We start from the raw sequence: 15,517 nt of genomic DNA on the forward strand, positions 1-15,517 counted from the left end.
GCAGTTGACCTTATTGGGGTTCTCTTGTGCATGAAAAGTTTTTCTCTTGCTGCTTTGAATTTTTTTCTTTGTTTTTTTAGAAAATGTACCATTGAAGTATATTTAGTACCTTAGTTTGTGGATTTCTTTAAATTTACTTTACTTGGATTTCATTCACCTTTTTGGATGTGTATATTATAGTATTAAAGTTTAGAAAATATTTAGCAGTCATTTCTTCAAGTATTTTTTTTTACTTTTCTTTGTATCTCTTCTATGCTTCTAGTGCTCTCATTACATATATGCTGGTGAACTTAATGGAGTCCCATATTTCTCTGAGGCCTTGCTCATTTTTCTTCATTTTTTCTCTCTCTATTTTTTGTGTTGCATAATTCCTATTGATCTGTCTTCAGGTTTACTAATTTATTTTTCTATAAAATATTCTACTGTTGAGCTCTTCTACTCAATTTTTAATTTCACTTTTCAACTCTTGCTTTTCCATCTGATGTTTTTAAAATTTTTTTTGATCTCTTTGTTTATCTTCTGTATGTGAAGAACTTTTGCCAACATATCTGCTTTTACTTCTTTAAGCATTTTTTCATTTGGTTTTCTGAACATATTTATATCACTACTTTGAAGTCTATGACCATTAAAAGTGATATCTGGCCCCTCTACAAGCAGTTTCTTTTGTGTGCTGTTCCTATTGTGTATGCCAAACTTTCTTGTTTCTTTCCATGTCTTAAAATTTTTCATTGAAAACTAGACATTTTAGATATTATATGGTAACACTATGGATACTGATACCCCATCTCAGGGGCTTGGTACTATAGTTTGTTTGCTTGCTGATTTATTTAGTGTCCTGGCTGGACTATTTTAGTGAGGTCCATTTCCCTGGCAAGGTGTACCCTCTGGTGTCACTCCTTAGAGGCCACAGTTTTAAGCATATATACATTCTCCCTGATGTAACACCGATTTTAACAGGATTCTTTGTCTGACTGTTTCCCTGATTATTATTATTACAGTTATTAGGCTCTACTGATTGCTGGCTAATTCTTTTATTATCTTTAACAATGTCCTGGGGCATAAATTGCTCCATAGTCTGATCCAATTAATTTCGGATTCCTTTACAGAGGTGATTTTTGAGGTCAGAGTTTGACATTTATTCTGACCCTAGGAATTCATTTCTTAGCTCTTTCTTTGTTTCCCTTTGTTAAACTAGCTGCCCTATACTTTTCTTTCTATCCCTTATGAAGTTACCAGACTCCTCCTTTGTTCACTACCAAAACCTTTATTGTTTTTGAAAGTGCCCTTAGGCTAGAACCTCCTCATCCTCTTTCAAATAGTCAGTTCCTTCAGACCTGACTCTATATTTAGGAAAAATATCTGAGCCATGACTTTGTAATTGGGATTAGGGATGGTGGCGCAATCCTTTCTAAGTGATACCCCTGCTTTAGTTGCAGGGTGCTGGACAGTAGCAATAGTTTTTTAACTTCTTGACTTGCCTATCCTGTTTTGAAACTTCTGCCCTATGAGTGAGTTTGAGGAAGCGTGATTTGAGCCCTCATATTCTCAATGTGCTGCCCCTAAGGTAGAGCCTCTGCTCTATAAATGGAGTAGAAGCAGGGAATCCTAAACTCACTTCCTCTGCTGTCCTGGAAATTAGCTTCTGCAACATGTAGTTGTGGGGGAGGAAGAGGGAGAAATACAGACCTCTGCTCCTTTTGGGAAAATGCTATAGCCCTTCACTTGGAGCTGGGGGTAAGGGAGCCCACTCTTCCTGGTTGTACCTGTCTGCAGTGGGGTTTCTATCATATTGATTTGGGAAGGGGAAGGAAGATGTTGGGTCATAGTTCAAGTGTCACAGATTCTTGCTATTCTTGCCAGATTCTCTTGAATAAACATTTCTTCATTTGTTATATGCCTTTAGAACAAATTCCAGGGACTTTAAATGGCCTTTAAAATTATAATTCCCACAAATTATGCTTGTTTAACTAGCCAGTCAGTTTGCAGAGTTCCCCTGTCAATCATAATTGTTTTAAAGTCTCTCACTGATAGTTCCAACATCTGGATCTGCTCTGAGTTTACTTACTTTACTTATTCTCTTAAAAATGGGTTGTTTTTCGTGTGTGTGTGTGTGTGTGTGTGTGTGTGTGATACACATGCTGTACACTGTATGTAGAACACTTGAGTCTGAGGTAAATACTCTTTATGCTTGGTAATAGGCAAACTCCTTCTTTGGTCCAGTTGTAAGTTTGAGGGGGTTCAGTTAACATGATGAGGAATTTGAGCTGTGTTGAGGGTATTTTGTTGCCTTTCATGAACCATATGTTTTCAATTCCTTTAGTGGTAGGCTATTGTATCTTGATCTTAGAGTGTCTACACTAGATATCTACATTATTGGATTTAACAGAAAACAATAATCACCTTGATCCTTTATATTTTTGAAGTGTTTTAAAATCTTCACAGTGCTATTACAACTGTTTTTTACATTGCTGACCTTTGCTCTTCTAGCCATACCATATATTTGTATGAGGGATAATCCCCTATCTCCTGATCATTGTTCTTAGCATGATGAGACAGTCTAGTCTTGGTGAAACATTTTTTCACTACCTTCTCTCCTAAATTTATTTTCTATAATCTCAAGGCTATGAATGTGCACAGTTTAAAACACATTTCCACAAAATCACCCGTGGATACCAATGTTCTCTTTATTTCTCTAGACTTCCAGGCATTTTTTTCCATATGCTTAGCACTAAATACCATTTTTTTTTGAAAATTTACCAGTTTTTAAATCTGTTTTCTCTTCTTTACCACTAAATAGAGGCTTCTCTTTTCTAGAATTAAGAGAGTAGGATTAAACTTTTAAAAAAACTTTTACCTTCTATTCATTTTTTGAGAATAGGATGTTAACAACTGTGCTGAAGACAGCAAAAACTGTTCTAATTTTATAAAGATTAATCTGGTTCTAACCCTATACACAGAAGCAGTTAAATAATTTATTTATAGCTCCCTTGAAATTTGCTTATTGTTAGAATCTTCTCTCTAGTTACTTAGGACAATTCCATTTGTATATGAGATCTCTCTCTCACTAGATATAAAAAAAAGTATGTCTTCTCTTAAGTGACTTTTTGGAAGTTGTGGAAGTAGGAGTGTTGGCACCCCTACTCAGCATCTCCTCTACCAGCTGACTACAGCCACCCCCTTGCTACCATGAAAGTTGGGTGCAGCCAACTGCTCCTTTAGAAAATTGCCCATGGCTGGACAGGAGCCCCCTCATGCAGGAGTTTTATAGCTACCCTTCTCAGAGAAAGACTGACTGACACAGAGATAAAAAAGCCATTCAATTAGTCTCAATACAAGACCAACTGTATAGAGCAATTCTTTTTTCTTTTACAAGATTTGTTTATTATTCATGAGAGACCCACACAGAGACAGACAGAAACATAGGCAGAGGGAGAGGGAGAAGCAGGCTCCTCGCGGGGACCCCAATGTGGGACTCGATCCCGGATCCTGGGATCATGCCCTGAGTCGAAGGCAGACGTTCAACTCCTGAGCCACCCAGGCATCCCTACAGAGCAATTCTTTTGTCAAAAGTCCTATGGGACCAGGCTGAACTATCCCCAGTTGAGACCACATCTTTGATTAGCCTTCTTTCCTTGTACTGCTCTGCTTTCCTCATTTTTCCTTTCAGAGAGCACTCCCACCATAAATCATTTTCTCAGAAATCCTTGTCTTAGGTCATTTCTTTTTTTTCCAAAGATTTTATTTATTTATTAATGAGACAGACAGAGAGAGAGAGAGAGAGAGAGAGAACGAGAGGCAGAGGGAGAGAGAGAAGCAGGTTCCATGCAGGGAGCCTGACGTGGGACTCGATCCTGGGTTTCTAGGATCAGGCCCTGGGCTGCAGACAGCGCTAAACTGCTGAGCCACTGGGCTTTTCTCTGTCATTTCTAAGGAATCCAATCTAAAGCAGTTGGTATTGGAAGTGGTCTTGAAAGCAGACACAAATGAGGGGAGTCTGGAGGTGGATCACTTTTTGGTCAGATGTCAGTCACTGGCTGTTTAGATAGACCCTAGAATGATTACAATGATATATCAAACACAATTGTTAAGATTTTTCAGTCTGGTAGACTAAGTATCTGAGAGGTTCATGGAAAATAGTAGCTGTAAGGACTATAGAATTTGTGAAGTGCCATAGTTGAGGACAGAAAATGGCAGGCTCAGCTCTATTTAAAGCTAAGTGTGAGACTCCCAGGGCCCTTGTTGGCAACATTAAAGATACACTCACTCTCTGTAGTCAGAGGACTGACAGAGTGAAGAACAGATACAGAATTTAATTATAAAAGTAATGTAATTTCAAAGAAGGCTTGTTCAGCCTTGTCCGCTCTCCTACTCCAAAGCCAGGGCCCTGATGGAGAATGAGTGGGACCCTCAGTCTCAGTATGATGATTTCTGAGTAGACACAGTTGAAAACTTTGAACACCCAGATTCCTCTGAGCTCTCTTGATCTGCAGAAATGACACACTCCCCTTTTGGAAGGTATGCTCCCTCCCTTTCTTTAGGACTGTCAGAGCTCTCAGATAAGGCAAAGGCCTTATAAGACAATGCTATCTTCCTCAGGATCTGCATCCATCTTTTCTCCTTCCATCAGATTCATAAATTAGGTTTAATATTCACATAAACTAGGGAAGAGCTTAAACTGCTAACAGAAGAGTGATACCTATCAAATTTTCTGCAAGAACTGACTAGCAGGCACTAGCAGGCACTGGAAGAGCCTGTCCAGGAGTGAGTCTAGAGGGTGATGGATCAAAAGGGTGGTTGGAACTCAAATCTGATGAAAAGAGTGTTTGTTGATATGGAGCCACTCCCCCATCATGCAGAATTAAAACCTTGGCAAGAGTCCTGGGGAAAAGGTCTAATATACATTGTTTTCTGATCCACAGAATTTTGAAAAAAGTGATAGCCTTTATTAAATTAAGTAGAAATGCTAAAAATTACCTTCAAAGACTCAGAAGGTAGTGATTAAAAGGCTTGGAAATGTAGAAATGTGTAATGGGGCCACTAAATTAGACTGAGAAACCTACCAGTTGGCCATACTGCTTGGGAGGCAGGCCTGGAGGATACTCTGCTCAGCAAGATGATAAAAATAATATGGTTAGGGAGGACATCAGCTGAGGCTGTTGTTAGGAGATGCCATTACAGAACTGGACTTCCTGATGGTAAGGGGTTATGGGGAACCAGAATAGGAGAGGTTGCATGACAGCATTTAACTGATGCAAAGTGCACATACTTCCTCTATTAAATAACAAGGTCAAAATGGCAAACAGGACTTTGAACTGCACCTTTGGATATGGAAAATAGAACACGGTGTTCACGGGGTAGGATATATAGGCAACCATTAAGAGTATTGCTTCGTGTATGTAATTGAGAGAAATCAAGAATGAAGGAGGAGGCTCAGATCAGGTACTCCAGTGGAGTCATGATCCCTTTGCCCCATCTCCAGATTTGAACCAGCTCTCAGCTCCAGTATCATCAAATAAAAGAGTGTGAAGCACCAGGATTAGGACCCTGTGATACCACAGCAAGTATATTAAATATGCTTTCCCCAGACTTGCCCCTAAAGCCTACAGTCATTTACTCGGGTAACCATCCCTAGGCAAAGTGGACTCAGATAAGAGCTGTAGAATATAGTATGAATTGAAGCTTATACTAAGGGATGTAAAGCACTATCAATGCTCTCTTATTAGGGAAACATGTGAGAGCAAGGTAATTAATGGAGTTTGGATCCAAATATCTCACAGCAGTTTCACTGGATTCATCTATTTTTAATTTTTGCTCCTCTGTTTGTTTCTCCATTTTTCTCTTTCTCCCTTCTCCTTTCCTGTCCTCTTCCATCCTTCCAATTTCCAAACTCTCTCTGCTCCTCCATCTCCCCCTCCCTCTCTCCATCTTTCACACACACAAATTGCAAATGAACACTCATTCTACATCAGGCCTTATGCTAGGCACTGAGAATTCAGAGATGAGGTCCAGGATCTTCCATCAAAGAGTTCACAGTATAAGGAGGGAAGGGTTGAGTCACGGAGCAGCACATTGTGGGATAGGGTCCTTCACAGTCATGCACAGGGGTGTGTGTCAGCATAGAGAGAGAACCTCCAACTCAGTCAGGAGGAAGTAAAATAAAGGAATGATTCTCAGAATCAACCATATTTGATTTCATGTTTGAAAAGAAAAGTGAGCATTATCAGGCAGAAAATGGGAAATCCCTTTTTTAATCCATGATTGATTTTCATTTTTATTTATTTTTAAAATTTATATTTAATTAACATATGGTGTATTATTAGCTTCAGAGGTAGAGTTCAGGGATTCATCAGTCTTACATAATACCCAGTGCTCATTACATCCATACCCTCCTTCATGTCTATCCGCTAGTTGCCCCATCCCCCCCACCCCCTCCCTTCAGCAACCCTCTGTTCCCGATGCTTAGGAGTCTCTTATGGTTTGTCTCTCTCTTTCTCTCTAATTTTGTCTTGTTTTATTTTTCTCTCCCCTTTGTTTTTATACTCTTTTTTAATAGGGCCTGACTACCGTCAAGGTTAATCTCCTGGCATGTATTCCTAGTTATGTTAATAGACGTTTCAGAGTAGATCCACTTGGTGTTCAATCAACTGTGAGGTGGTTCAGAAGGCCATCTTGTAAGCAGATACTTCCGCCTTAGGAGTTTGGATTCTAGAAAACAACTGGCTTCTGCCAGATTATATTATTTCTATTTTCTATTTCTATTTTCCTAGAGCTTTTTGGAGCACTCCAAGATGTGAGCTGAAAATTGCTCCAGTTAGAAAAGCTATAAATGCAGAAGAAAAGCTTTCCCAGGAGCCTAGATTCTTTTCCTGATTCCTCTCTTGCTTTGGAAGATGATTAATGGAGAAACATGAAATTTATGACCATTATTAGGCTCAAGTCTCTGCTCTACCATTTCTGAGTTGTGTGACCCCAGGTCAGATATCCAGCCTCTCTGACTATTACAGGGTTGACCTCTGAGGAGACTGGAGAAAATTAAAAATATGATATTTAAAGGAACAGGTACATACCAAATCCTCAATCCATGCCAAAGATGGAACGGCGATTTTCTATGCCTTTCATAGATAGTCAGTCTTCATGCCAGAAATTAAACTTGGGTCTGACAAATTATAAGGCAGAAAGTGGACTGAGGAGCAAAAGGTACAAGGCAAAGTATAGGTTTCTGGTAATATTCACTGAAAATTCTTTAGATTGCTTGGGCCTCTTAAGAGAGGAAGGTGGTGCTGATGAAGCAGTGCTTCTAGAATATTATGTGTGGAGACATCATGTAAGCTGTCTGGTAGACCTCACTGAACTATGGGGTGAATTATCCAAGTGAACTCATTGAAAAAAATTGGTGTGCACAAGTATGGTGTTAGAAGTTTAGGGAGACTGGAAAACAAAAAAGAATTAGGAAAAGATTGACCACATTTAGTGATATGATAAATTGGCCAATCTCTTACTTACTTGGGGGTTATAATGATGGTTCTTTCCTCTTGAGTTAAAAGTGTAATTTTGAATAGGAAATTGGAGAGATGAAGGAGATGGAGGATAGATGGTGAATAGATATCAAGATGACTTAAGATTATGAAACATGTAAAGGAAAAGAGGTACCAGGGGATTTGACTGTGTACAAAGGAATGTACTTAATGTTCAAAAAGATGACTCCATGTAGAAGCCAAGGGAAGATTCATGGAGGCAGGGCCTGGAACAGAGGCTGGGCTGGTCCAGCTGGGAAGAGTAAATGCAGGCAAAATCCTGAGACAACTAGTTCAGTTGGCTGACAAATAGGACAGAAAACCTGGGGTCTGATAGGAAAGGATAAAAAATGTCTTTAAATATCACAGATAGAACAAAACTGCATTAAGAGTGAAATTTACTGTTTGGTAACAAATACCACTATTGCTGAGAACACAGCACCAGATCTCATGCTGATGACTCTGAATACATTGTTTGTCATCCTCACAACGGCCTTGCTAAGAAAAAGTTATTATCTTCACTTTACAGATGAAGAGTAGGAGGCCCACGTAGGTTAAGAAACACAGCTTGAAAGGGACAGAGGTTGTATTTGAACTTGAGCCTATCTGGTGCCAAAGCACCACCCTGGTGCTTCCTTCCAGACCAGTGTTATTGCAGGGTGCTCGCAAATATGCGTGCACACCAACCGTCACCAACACACTGCAGCAATAATAGAGCTAAATTAATTTTTTTAAATTTTTGTTTATTTTTTATTGGAGTTCGATTTGCCAACATATAGCATAACATAGGGCTAAGTTTAAATGTATGCAGTTGCTGCTCTGATAAAGGAAATGCTCACCCGTTGAGAAACATTGCTGATTTGGCAGTTTGGTATGAATTTTCTCAACTGAGGGATTTTAAAACAATCCATTTTATAACTTTTAGTGTCAGGTAGAGGGTTTTCATAATTTACCATTTAAGAGTCCTGCAACTGAAGTCCTGCGTGCTGCCTCTCTCGAGCTGGTCACATTGGTTTATGTTGTTTGTGACCTGTAGACCAATAACACACACAAAGTATGCACCTTGAAGTCCTTCACAGTGTGCAAAAAGGCACCGTGCACTTTATAGAGACGTGTGAATATGAGGTGCACAGAGGAGCACATTATGGGATGACTGAAACGGAAAGGCAAATGTGCTGAGATTCAGGTCCTTATTAACTAAAATCTGAATGCTCTTGACTAGAGAGATCAGAGGTTATATGAGAAGCCTTTTGGTTGAGATAGTTTCTGCTTGATTATAGGTATCTTCATTCTATTTATCTCATTTTTAAAAATTTATTTATGGTAGTCACACACAGACAGACAGAGAGAGGCAGAGACACAGGCAGAGGGAGAAGCAGGCTCCATGCACCGGAGCCCGACGTGGGATTCGATCCCGGGTCTCCAGGATCGCGCCCTGGGCCAAAGGCAGGCGCTAAACCGCTGCGCCACCCAGGGATCCCTATTTATCTCATTTTTTCAAGTAAATTAATATTAATAAATAGCTACTGTTACCACCCACCTTTTCAAAATCCAGAACCAGAACCTTCAGAGACCGCGATTAACCAAGCCTCACAGGTGTGCACCTTCTCAGTAATGTGTCTACACCTCCACCTAGTGGCCGCTCTGAATGATTCAGCGGTGATACCTGGGAGCTGTCAGGGACGTCCTAAGAAAAAGTGAGAACCAGAGAATATGTTCATTTTCTGGAGTAGGGAAGGAAGAAAGAATGAAATAATGAAAGAATGGAGGGAGAGAGGGAGATAAGACAGAAAATAAGAGAAAAAAGAAAAGGAAAAGAAAATTGGGGGGGGATTTTTTTTTTTTGAAAACTTGAAAATAGACGTTTCTGAAGCACAGTAGATTTTCAAAAATTGAGGGAGGTCGACAGAGAGACTCACTACCTGAGAATGATAACAGTGTGTATTTCCATGAATAGGAAAACAGAACTGAACTAATTGTTAAAAGCGAGATTGAGGGATGCCTGGGTGGCTCAGCGGTTGGGCTTCCACCTTCGTCTCAGGGCGTGATCCCGGGGTCAGGGATCGAGTCCCGCATCGGGCTCCTTGCCTGGAGTCGACTTGTGTCTCTGCCTCTCTCTGTCTCTCTGTCTGTCATGAATAAATAAATAAAATCTTTGAAAAATAAAAGTAAAAAAAAAATAAAGCTAGATTGAATTATGGCCTGAAGAAATTAGAATAAATGAAGAAGATTCAATGTTATATTGATTCCCTCCAGAAGACCTGAGGACCTAGGGACAAATACTGGGGTCATAGTTAGAACTATAAAACCCAGATTGTTATGCCTGAGAAAACCAAGTTCTCAGATACATATTTAACCAGGTTTATGGTCTCTGTGGGGATTATGGGTGGTAGAATTTAACCTGTTTTTATGGATATAATGAGTGCTATTAATTATGTAACCACAGCCTGTGAAGTCCACACCATGGAGCAGGTGTGTCATGGGGACTTTGCTGCCTCCATCTTCATCACTACCACGTAAATGAAGTGTTGTGCCCCAGGTTAAGGCTAAGGAAAAAGGAGAGGCAGAGATGCTGAAGAACTTGCCCATGCTGTCCTAAGTACCCAAAAGATAAGATGGGATTCAAATTCAGGACTGTAATTCTAGATCCTGTTCTTTCCACTACATATTCATATTGCTTTTCTTTGAACTACATGCATTTAAAATTTAATTTTAATGTTTATTTTAAATTGTATTTCTTTGTTGAATTATTAATAAATTCACATGGTATAAAGTTCAAAAAGTACAGAATTGTAAGAGCAAGTAAAAATCAAATCAAAACAAAAAGTAAAAAATCAAATCAAAACAAAAAGAGCAAGTTGAAAGCAATCTCCTTCCCTCCCCAGCCATCCAGTTCCTCTGCCTTAAGGCATGCCTCTCTTGCCAGCATCTTCTATATCTTTTCAGGGTATATTATCCATGTGCATGATGACCAAATGTTAACATCAATTTAGTACGCCTCCAACATTATAGGAAATTGTATTTGTATGGCTAATGCAGAAAGTCACAAAAGGCTAATTTAAACATCTTAATCACAACTACCTTGCTTGCTCCAATAGAATTTGCAATTCAGTCAAAAGTTAAGTATAGAGGATTTTCAAAATAAAACGTTTGTTAATTCACCATTCAGTCATTTGAATAGTTTTGAGTGACTGCTAATGTAAGCTTTAGAATGAATGCTTAAATTTTCTCCAGAGTTTGTATGGATTCCCAAAACTGACTTGAAAAGCTTCCAAATTATCCAGAGTCTGTTTTCCATCTCTTTCTTTTATTAAAAAAATGTTGTTCTTATTCCCAGATCCTTTTCTTGGTTATTAGATTGACTCTTAGCCAGTCAGGTTAATGTTAGCTGGAGATACCCTCATCAAAAGAGTCTGAGCCAAAAATGCCAGTCTGGATTTTATTTCTGGATGTATTATGGGAAAGCTAGCTGGTCATTTCTCCAACCAAATGCCTCAAAGTTTTTGAAAATGCTCTAAAACTCTTTCCCCACATGTTGTTTTGTCAGTATGAGTCCAGTTTTCACATGCAAAGTGAATCAGATTCACCGCACTCAGTTTTACAGTGCATTTTTGCAAGAGATCCCATTTTTAGCCAAGTCACAGCTGAGCTTTACTTTCAGCTAATTAGTACTTGTTCTCAAATTGGGCAGTTCTAACCCAAGCTAGGAGATGAGATGCAATTTACTTCCTCTCTACTCTCCTAAAATTAACTAAGCTGTAAAATGTGAGTGTTCCCTTGTTTTCCCCTTTGTCTGTCCCAGGGTTTGGTTCCATCATAAAGAATTCAACAGAACTCAGGATGTTTCCGCAAATCTTGCTGTTCTGATTTGAAGAGTAATGGAGTTCTTCCTTTCAAAATCTCAGCCCATTGGTTGCCAAGCAACCATTAATTTATCATAACTAGCTAATATTTAAAATTATACATGATAATTAAGTAGAACAGTATGCTTTTCATATTCCTAAATATATACAGCTTTGGCCAGATCAGAATGAATATGATTGGTTTTGCGGTACCAGAAACAAGTCACAAAGAATGCTTCTGGAGATTGAAAGAAGAGGGAATCTGACTATTCCCCTGTCTGAGCCCCATGGCTTTAGAAATTACAGTGATCCATGAGGGCCACACAGTTAGACTGCCCACAAAATTAGAGGAATTCCTAGTACTAGAAGATCCTTCTCCCTAAAGAATGTCATGACTTAGGAATAATATACATAGGGCTCCCTTGAAAGGGCCCAACTACACTTTGATTAACTTGGTTATGCTGGTCCTTTTAATCCCTGCCTTTTTGTATAAAGACATCTCAACATGTGTGTAGCCAAATTATTAAAGGAGCTAAATTTAATAGGATAGAAATAAGAAATAGCTTTATTTTTCTTTCAACCTTTGCTTCCAACATGCTCCATCAGATCTTTCTTCCCTTCTTCTGTGTGACATTTAGGGTAGATCCTACAATTTTCCAGTCACTTTTCTTACAAAAACAGCTTCATATTATTCATGAAGACCTATTATTAGGTGCTAAACCATGCATCCTAGTCTATATTAGAACTTCAATGTTTCATCTCATTTAAAGTTTTTCTTCCCCCCTGGTCATGTCTGACCTGAACCTCAGAGACCTGCAGGTGGAGACAGGAATGGTTTGCTCTCTCACCCCTTCTTGTTGGTCTCCTCCAATTCTCCATCTCTGCCCTGAGTCTTCTGGTGTCAGGATAGGGAAGAAGAGGTTAGAGAAAGAGACTGCAGTCCTTGTATCTTGCCTGGAGCTGATCATCCTTTTCTGTACCTACTGATGCCCTTTGTGGGGCAGGGGTTCTCATTGGGTACATTCTTATATATTCTTATATATTTCACATTGCTTAGTGACTCTCCCTCCAATTCCTCCTCTGCTTGTTCAACTTAGAGCCTCTCAGTGCCAGAATGTCCTCATGCAAGGAGGTAGCCCTCTTTGACCAGGAACCTTCAAGATGGCTCATACCTTCTGTATCTATATGCCCCTTTTGCCGTATCAATGATAGGAATGCAGGCTTGTTATCATCCCCATCTGTGATGAGGCAAAGCTCTCTCTGTTCTCTCAAACTCTGAGGATAGGTGTTCATTTCTTCCTAGAATTTTATCACCATGCTGCTCCTCTAGTGGCACCAGGGTGGATCTGTGGGGTTTGGCATCCAATCAAGGAATGGAATAAATAACACACTACTCCTTCATTTCTTATCTCTATGGGGGTGTCACCTTGGAGAGTACCTTTACCTACCTAGGGTTTGTTGGGGTGGGCAGAGCAAGGACTACCAAACTCTACCCCTTTGAATGTCTTCCCACTAGAAACTGCTTGTCTTTTGTTTTCATAGCCTGGTTTGGTGGTATAATGAAGGTCATTCCATTTTTTAAAAAATGGACTTCATTTATTTATCTTAAAGAGAGAGAATGAGCAGGAGGAGGGGCAGAGGGAGAGAAAGAGAGAGGGAGAGAAGCAGACTCCCTGCTGAGTGTGGAGCCTGCTGTGGGGCTTGATCCCATGACCCTAAGACCATGACTTGAGCCAAAACCAAGAGTTGGACCCTTATCCAACTAAGCCACGCAGGCACTCTAGGTCATTCCATTTTTAATAAGTCTTGCAGAATGGTGTCTGGTATTTCTCCTTTCAATTTTGTGGTACATTAATACCTATTTCCTGAGTTTTGGCCTTTGAAGTTCTAGGACAAGAAAAAGGACCCTTTCAATATGTCATTATGTAGGCAATCAGAAAATGAGCAACATTTCCCCAACAGAAGCAAAACCATGGGAAGGTATGATGTTGCCCACCTTGGAGTGCACCAATTTTACTTAGGTGACTTTGGTTTTCTTAGGTTGAAAGCTAGATGGAAAGTTCAGAGTTGGGACAAGGTCAGGGATCCCATAGAGAGAATGAAGATAATGAGAGTAGAGCTGTGATAAGGTAGCTGAACATGTGGCTGGCAGATACACAAAAACTAGAAAGTCTGGAGCAGAATCTGTAGAAAAAGTAAAGGGAAATCAAGTTTTCTTCTTCCATCCTTGTTCTTATTCTTCAAACCCACTCAATGTCATTCCACTGTGTTGGACTGGGTCCTCCAAGAAGTAGACACAAAGCAGCATCCGAAGTCCAAGAAATTTCTTAGGGAAAATGTCTATGAGGAAGAAAAGAGAGGAATCCTGGGGCTGGGAAGTTAGGGAGAGCCATTAGATCATCATACAAGTATGAGCATTGTGAAGGAGAGAGGGCAGGTGAGAAGGTTGGGTGACAAAGTCTGACACAGTGCACCATCCTAATAAAGTTCAACAAAGCGTTGGGTTATTCTTGAACCTAACTCACCCATCTGAGCTGTCCTAAACGTCCCAGGAACAGAAGACCTGCTTTAGTACCCCGCCACCCGCAATCATCAGTGGGGAGTAGCTATGTGATGCTACAACGCAGCATGAAAAGCTTTTCAGAGCACAGCAGCTGGGGCTGTTAATCAGTTACAAACCCTGCTATTAGAGATATTAGAGGTGCATTTGCATGGCTACTTCACACTCTAGACAATGAATGAATGAATGAATATGCTTTTTTCTTCTTTCTTAACCATTAAATTACCATTCATTTATATTTCCTCTGCAGCCAAGTTTCCTGAAATAGAATTACACACCCATTGTTATTACTTCCATACTTTCTATTCACTTATTCACCCACAGCAAGATGGATTCTCCTCCCCATTGTCCAGTGAAACTGCTCCAACCAAGGTGAGCATTGACTTCCCAATTGCCCTATTCCAAGGATTGAATGAGTTTGGAGTACAGAAATAGGGGTAATACTTGTGGATACAGGGATGTGGAAACAGCCAAAAATCTGAAGGAGGAAAGGGGGAGCTAAAGATGTGGAAGTTTTATAAAAAAGACAAGAAAAGAAAGAGACAGGGAAATTAAGGAAAAGTATGGAATTTAAAAATAACTTCTGAGTGTGCCTAGGTGGCTCAGTCAGTTAAACTTCTTCCTTTGGCTCAGGTCAGAGGTCCACGTTAGGCTTTCTGCTCAGTGGGGAGTCTGCTTCTCCCTCTTCTCTTTTCCCTCTGCTCGATCTGTCTCTGGCATTCTCTCTCAATTAAATAAATAAAATCTTTAAAAAAATTTACTTTTGGGATATTGGAAAATCTTTTCAGACAGACAGTCCAGGAAAACTCTTAGGAAAAATTATCAAATCTGCCATCTTCTGACTGATTTCATATTAGCCAGAAGAGGTCAGCAAAGACATTAGTATCAGTTTTTGCACTTCCTAGAGGCAATTTGGTTAATTGGGAAGGGATTGTTGCCTGTGGGCTCAGAGTTTATACAGGACTTCCTTTTGCTCAGACCCTCTTTTTAGAGTTTCACCTTCTCTGTGCTCCTGGTGAAGAGATGGATCACAGATTACATGCTTCATGAAATGGCATATCTTTAATTTAAATGTATATACTTCTCCAAGTCTGAGTAAATGAATTAAAACTTCTGGCATGTTAGCCAATGCAATTAGACAAGAGCCAAAAATGCAGGTGTAAAATATTAGAAATGAAGATATGAAAAAATTAACCTTAATTTCAAATAACTTGATTGTATATTTGGAAAAGTCAAGAAGATAAACTAAGAAACAGTAAGGTAACTCAGTAACATGGCTGGCTATGAAATTTATACTCAGATATCAAAATCTTCACACATACCAAAGGTTCCAATTAAAAGAAGTGATGGATGAGAAGGACCCCATTTACAAAAGCTTCAACAGCAAAGAAATAATAATACATTACTAGGAATAAAGCTGAGAAGGTCAAGATTTACATAAAGAAAACTTCAAAATATTCCTAAGAAACATAAAAGAAATGTGAACAAATAGAAAGGTGGAATCAACAAACAAGGATATCAATTCTCTCCTAACATTATCCATAAGAATATATAGTTCCAATTAAAAAATCAGTTGTAGGGATCCCTGGGTGGCACAGTGG

At 39.4% G+C, this 15,517-nt stretch overlaps 1 protein-coding gene across 44 annotated transcripts in view; it reads left to right on the plus strand.

The window, feature by feature from the left end:
• Positions 1-15,517, plus strand: part of KEL (Kell metallo-endopeptidase (Kell blood group)) — a 311,760-nt gene that overhangs the window by 247,118 nt on the left and 49,125 nt on the right. For 3 of the 44 annotated variants that reach the window (XM_049094736.1, XM_049094741.1, XM_049094744.1), the window contains one exon: positions 14,167-14,288. The exons of the other annotated variants lie outside the window; for them this stretch is intronic. The gene's annotated coding sequence lies outside the window, so the exon portion shown is untranslated. The remainder of the gene's footprint in view (positions 1-14,166; positions 14,289-15,517) is intronic. 44 annotated transcript variants of the gene reach the window in all.

The sequence above is a fragment of the Canis lupus genome, chromosome 16 (genome assembly GCF_003254725.2).
Source record: "Canis lupus dingo isolate Sandy chromosome 16, ASM325472v2, whole genome shotgun sequence".
Classification (NCBI taxonomy): domain Eukaryota; kingdom Metazoa; phylum Chordata; class Mammalia; order Carnivora; family Canidae; genus Canis; species Canis lupus.